Raw genomic sequence first — 6,159 nt, 5'->3', positions numbered from 1 at the left:
CTCGGGTCGTGCTGCGCAGGGGCCCGGGGCCGGCAGCACCGAAGACCCGTGCCTCAGTACCACCGGTTGTTCCGCGCGCCGCAACCTGATGCTCGATTTCATGTTTATTTCCTGCCTCCCACGTGGAAAATGCCCGCGCGGCTCCTGCTGACAGCCCCGCGACGCGCGGCGGAGCCGGTGCCACTGAGCGGGGCGAGGGACGCCGTGCGGCGGGCCGGGCGGCCGCGGGACCGTGTCTCCTAAAGTTTGTGACCCGCGTGGGGCCACAGCGTCCGCAAACGCGGGTTTGCTCCACCGCCCGATGCTTTACGAGTGAAAGAGGCGCACCCTGGGGCTCCGACACTGCTTTGCGGAAACCTTCTCGCGTGGAAAACTTTACCGCATGGGGCACCGCAGAGCAGCCCCCGCCCACGCGGGGGGTGACTCTCCTAAAGTTTGTCAGCCACCCCTCTCCACACGGGGCGGCTGTTGTCCGCCCCTTGCCGGTGCGCGGCAGAGGTGAGGGGGGCGCCCCGTCGGGCCGCTTCTGCCGGCGCTCCCGCCCCGCGTCCGTCCGTCCGTCCGTCCGTCCGTCCCCGCCGCAGGTGCGCGGCCGCCGCCACCTTCCCGCGGGGGCGGGGCGGGGCGACCCTAACCCCCCCGCGCTCCCCTCTCCTCTCTCCCCGCTCCTGCCAAGTTCTCCCCGTCCCCCCCGTCCGTCCCAAGGAGCCTCCCGATTGGGCGCCGGGCCGGGCCCACGTCACTCCGAGTGTGACGTCTAGTCTTCCTGTTTCCTTCAGCTGTGTCTTAAAGTAAATCTTGTGGCGGTGCGGAGCGCTGCTCGGCTCGGCCAGCCCAGCCCAGCCCAGCCCAGCCCTGCCCCGCGCCGCTCCCGCCGCCCCCGCTCCGCGCCCGCCGCTCCGCTCCGCTCGGCGCCCGCAGCCCCGCGGCCGCTGCCCGCCCGCACTCCCGCCCGCACTCCCGCCCGCACTCCCGCCCGCACCCGCGCGATTATCATATTCATCAGCGGCGGGGCTGCCGGCTGCGCGCGCGTGTCCGCGTGTGCGTGTGCGGGGCGCGTGTGGTGTGTGTGCATGTGCGTGTGCGTGTCGCCCTTTCTCTCGTTCCACCGCCAAAAAAAAAAAGCGAGGCTCAGTTTCGTCGCCTTTGCACCGAGTAAGTACCCGCTCCCCCTCCGCGCTCCCTCCGTCCCTCCCCGCTTTCTCGGCCTTTTCAGGTCTTTCGGTTTTTTTTTTTAATTTGGTTTGGTTTTTAAAAAAAAAAAAAAAAAAAATTTTTTAACCCCTAAATTCGCACTTGTTTGGGCTGCTCTAAATGGTCCGGGGGGAGGGGGGCGGTGATGAAATCCCCAACAAAATATTGATCACCGTTATCAAACCTGTGCTTCTTTTTCCAGGGGGCAAAATTGCAGTGACTTTATTAGCTGAGTAGTTTTAATTCCCCGGTAGATAAAGCGGTAAGGATTTGTGAGCGGTAAGGAGCCCGATGGAGCGCTCACCGTAGCCTGCCCAGGGCTGAAGAGTAAGTGACCTGCTCGTTGTTAGGTGATCCTCCCCCCTCATCCCCTTCGCTCTCTCGCTGCCACCTTTTGTGGTCCGCTCGTTATTTTATTCCGTGGGTTGGAGGGCAGTTTTGCGGGGACGGAAAACGCAGCGAGTATTTGGCTCCTCGTTGTTGTTCCGAGCTTCTCTCTCCCCCCGTCCCCGCCGAAGTTCCCCATCCCCGCTTTAAACTCCTGCTCCGCTCCTCCGAGCCTCCTCTTTGTCCTGTTTATTATAGCTGCCTTGCTTTTTGTCTCTTCCAATTTGCCTGTCATTTGCATGTCGCTACTTCTCCTTTTTAACCCAAGCCGGGAAGGACAGGGACTTTTTATTCTTACTCTTCTTACCCTTGCAATTACTTTTTCATTTCCAAGCGTGGGACGAGCTGCGAATCGTGGAAATGTATAGAAAATGGGATTTGAGTGGTAGGTAGCGAGCACATGAGAAGAGATCAAATGCAAGTCGCGGGATAAGAGCCTTGATCTGGGAAAAGATTAGGATTATTGGTACTTTCTGTTTGTTTGGTTGCTGTTTGTTGATTTTTTTCCTCCGGGGGGGGGATTTAATTCTTTCTTAGCCGTTGATGGAGATCTTTCTTGGCTTTTTCGATTTTCTGTTTAGCGGCTGAGTGACCCGGCTCACTTTGCCATGTGTTTGCACGGAGTTAAAGCGCAGGAGGGAGCGGTGTTGGGGGGCGTGGGGCCTGCGGGGAGGGGGCGCTCAGGGCAGCGCTGGGGGGGGCGCGGCCCGGGCTGGGGGGGCGCCGAGATCGCGGGGCCCGCCAGGAGCGGGCGGCCCGACGGGCTCCCGGGGCACGGCTCCCCGGCACCGGGCACTCCGCGGGGGCGGAGCGGGGCCGCCCCGGGGCCCGCGGCTCTTTGCGGAGAGGGAGAAAGTTGCGCGGACCCCCCTCGGTGGCTGCGCGGTGTCTGCTGGGGCCGGGCAGGGCCGCGGGGCCGGGGCAGGTGCGTGGAGCTGCGCGCAGGGCGGCGGGGCAGGTGCGCGCCGGGCGGGGCGGCTGCGGAGCGGGACTCGGGGGGATCCCGGCCGCCGCCACCGCCTCCCTGTGCCGGGCGAGCCGGCACGGCGGGGTCAGCAGCGGGAAGCGGTGCGGGATTAGTGACCGCGGGCCGTGCGGGGGGCGCGGCAGAGGCGGGATGGAGCTCCCCGAGGGGCCAGAGTCGCGTCCGTATGGCTGTGCCCCGGCCGCGGAAGAGCAGGTACGCGGGATATTAACTTAGTATCTTTGACGAAGTAGGGGATTTCAGTCAGGGCTGACAAGGGACACGGCCGCAGACTAGAGGTGCCCTTGAATGTCGGGCGCAAGTTGCCAGGAAGAGCTTTGGAAAGCCGCTACTTTCCCACGGGTCCCGAGCGCTCAGCAGACCCCGTGGTGTTTCTGGCTGCATGGCGAGTGTCACCCCAAACCCATCATCCGGGTCTGGGGACGGGTGGGGAGCACGTGGAACGCATCCACGCATCTGTGGCCATAGCTTGGTGGCAGAAGGTGCTGTGTTGTTGAGCGCGGGACACAGAAACATGTTTGTGTCACCGTGAGGTGTAAAAGCTCAGATTATTTGTCACTTCCATTGCCTGTAGAGGTTTGGCAATACGCAGGATGAGTTACACGGCAGCAGTTTCCTCAGCCGTAGATCTGTGCGTGGTACATACCCTTTATGTCTTCTTTTCGCAGTTTTTCTCGGACTTGCCATCAATCGCATAAAGTTTACGACCACTGCAGCTCATTTTGCGTTTATTTTATCTGCTTTTTGTCCAGAGCTTACCTTTAGCAGCGATATCACATACTGTGAAATGTGTATTAATACTCAAGGGTAGACAAAGTATCAACATTTCAGGAGTTGAGCTGTGATGAAAAGTACAATATATATACTTTTCACTAACAGCTCCCTTTTAAATTATTCTGTAAGGTATCCTGCCTTTGCTGAATGGCACTGTCAGTATACACAGTTAACTTCCCTGCCAGTTGAACTCTGAGGCCTCTCAGTTTATATAACTTATCTCTTTTATTATTGACTGATAATTTGAGACGTTCATAAGAATGGACACATTTTCAAATTGAAAAAGTTTAATTTGATTCAGGGCAGAACTGCAAATACTGCAGTTTGTAGTCTCTAAATAGTGATTTATTCTGACTCAAAGTGCAGCCTAACTGCTAAATTAAGTCACTTAAGAATTGTGATTTAATGACATTGCGTAGCATGAAAAAATAGTATATTGGAAAACTTGGGTTGAATTCATAGTAGGAATCATGAGAACCTTTCAGTATTGTCTCTACACAGAGGCCACGTGAGTTATTTTCGTCTTGATCAGTGAAATAACAAGGAACAAACTGGCTTGAGAGGAGGGAAATGTTTTCAGTTTTCTACTTTGAGCAGCTTGATTTCTTTCTCTCATTCAAAAGATCTGTTTCCTCAAGCAGTGCCGAGCACGGCTGCATGATGGAGGGCCCTGCATCTCCCCAATTTAAAGGCCTGAACTAATGAGATGCCGAATCACTCCTGTTACTGAGATCAGTAGTTGATGGGAATTGCGGATGTTTGGCATTCATAGGAATTGCTGAATACCTTGCTCTATTGGGCCCTGGGTATCACCAGGTTCATAAAACAAGGGTTGCTTTTTTGTTTAAGGCTAAAGAGCAAGCAGTATAATTTTGAAGTAAATCAGGCACTGATTTTTGCTGCTGCTTCTTCTTATGGAGAAATCCTATTAAAGTAGTTTTTTACTCCTCAAATAGTTCCTCATCCTTTCTGCCCTGTTTCAAATTCCTTGATAGACATCTCGGCTAAGGGATTTGGATAACTTTTTCTCCCAAGAAAGCTTTTGTTAGAACTGCACAAAAAGGTAGTACTTTCTCCCAAGAAACTTGTGTCAGAGCTGTACAAAGAGGTAGCGCTTTCTTATTAGTGGCTGATGTGATTTTAGCACTGAACAGATATAGTGAGCAGATGTCGTCTGTTCTTTGAATTTTAGCTGTGGTTTTGTGCATGAAATGCTGTTGACTAGAATAATTTTCATCCTGTGCTTCCTGGCTGATTCTGGCAAAGCCATACCCTATGTAGTGCGTTAGAGTGAAAGATGTAAATATTTCTATTAGCAGAAGCATGTTAAATTTCTTGTGTGGTATTGGCATAATGGGCTGACATGAAGCAGGCAGACACTGGACCAGCGAAAGTAGTCGGCTTGTGAAAAGATGGGAACAATTTCAGCTGTATAAACTGATATGTCCTTGAATTCACCCAGGAATATCCATCAAGTTTAGCACTTTTCTGCTGTGTATTTAATGGCTGTTTAGGTTAGGCTAGGGTTCTTCAAAGGGGCTGATGAGGGCGAGTTTGAATTTGCATCTCCTTTGCATCTTGTAGGTGTTTGAATTAATCTAGGAGAAAATGATCAGCGTCTTTCTAGATCAAGATGAGTTAACAAAATTGATTACAAAAATTGATTTATTCATAGTGAGTATGGTTAAATACCTGACATCACACTCATTTTGACAGATCATTCTTGCCAAAGGTTTGGTAACAGTAACTCTTGGAGACTTAGAAATTAATCTGTTTCCATTTTAAATGTCAATGCATATCAAGTGGGTATGAAATAAACCCATGTCTGTAGCTGCTGTGCTATTATGAGGTTATTCATAGCTACATTGTAAACATATCTCCTTAAACAAAAGATTTGAAAGTAAATTTGTGAATAAAATACTACTGCTATGTTTATGGATCGACATAGAAAGTGTTGAGGCCCTTTGTACAATTTTTAATTCCATCAGCATGGAAAATGTTTGGTTTCTGAGGAAGCCACGTTGTGCGAGTTGAGGCTTGAGATGTGGCCGGCGAATTTAACATGAACTACACTTGGCATGCGAGAAGTATCAAAAGCGATGCGTAAACCGAATTTAACCTTCCCAAATTCAAAACTCTGTAATTCGGAAAAAAATGCTGCTTCTGGAGATTTCTACGTAGATATTTGACAACCAAAGCCTATCTTGCCAGTTCTGTTTTTCTGGGGAGCTGTTCAGAGACTTTAGATGTGTAAAACATAGTTTTTGAGACAATGTGCAGCCTAAGTACTGGTGACTGTGTAAAGGACACACGCTTCCTAATTATTTCTCCCCCTCCCCAAGATTTCCTTATTTATTCATTTCTAATCTAATCAGTCTTGAATTCTGCCTGTCATGGCTCTGGGATTTTGCATCCCGCTGTACATGCCATTCCACTCCCCCTGAGGTGCAAATTGGTTTTGGTCCTCTGAGAATGAAATATTAACTGGCCATTCAATACCCATTCTGTTTTGTCAGACTAAAGTAGAACTATTTCTCATATTTAAGCTGAAAGGCATGTAAGCCTTAAAGCTGGCAGCCTGTAGGCTCAGGATAACACCAGGGCAAATGGGAGATGTTGCTTAATACCCAGGTTAAGTGTACGATAACTCCGATGCTTTCAGCTTCCATCGAGGGAAGGAGGGGACATTGCTCTGGAGCACCTCCTGCCACATGTTTGCAGTGGCAGAAATGGGCTGTGGATCAGCGGCTGGTGCAGGGGCTCGGGGAGGGAAATGGACACTGGGGAGGAAGGATGCATGGCAATGACCTTCCAACCTG

At 51.9% G+C, this 6,159-nt stretch overlaps 1 protein-coding gene across 1 annotated transcript in view; it reads left to right on the top strand.

Moving 5' to 3' along the window:
• The first annotated feature begins 953 nt into the window (after nt 1–953).
• PROX1 (prospero homeobox 1) overlaps nt 954–6,159 on the top strand; it is a 49,907-nt gene continuing 44,701 nt past the window's right edge. The window contains exons 1-2 of the mRNA XM_088053086.1: nt 954–1,155; nt 1,397–1,521. The gene's annotated coding sequence lies outside the window, so the exon portion shown is untranslated. The remainder of the gene's footprint in view (nt 1,156–1,396; nt 1,522–6,159) is intronic.

This window comes from Pseudopodoces humilis, chromosome 3 (assembly GCF_049639895.1).
Source record: "Pseudopodoces humilis isolate 2021_Gansu_Grassland_sample_001 chromosome 3, ASM4963989v1, whole genome shotgun sequence".
NCBI lineage: Eukaryota > Metazoa > Chordata > Aves > Passeriformes > Paridae > Pseudopodoces > Pseudopodoces humilis.
Note: the sequence above shows the minus strand (reverse complement) of the source record. Positions and strands in the feature narration are given on the sequence as shown.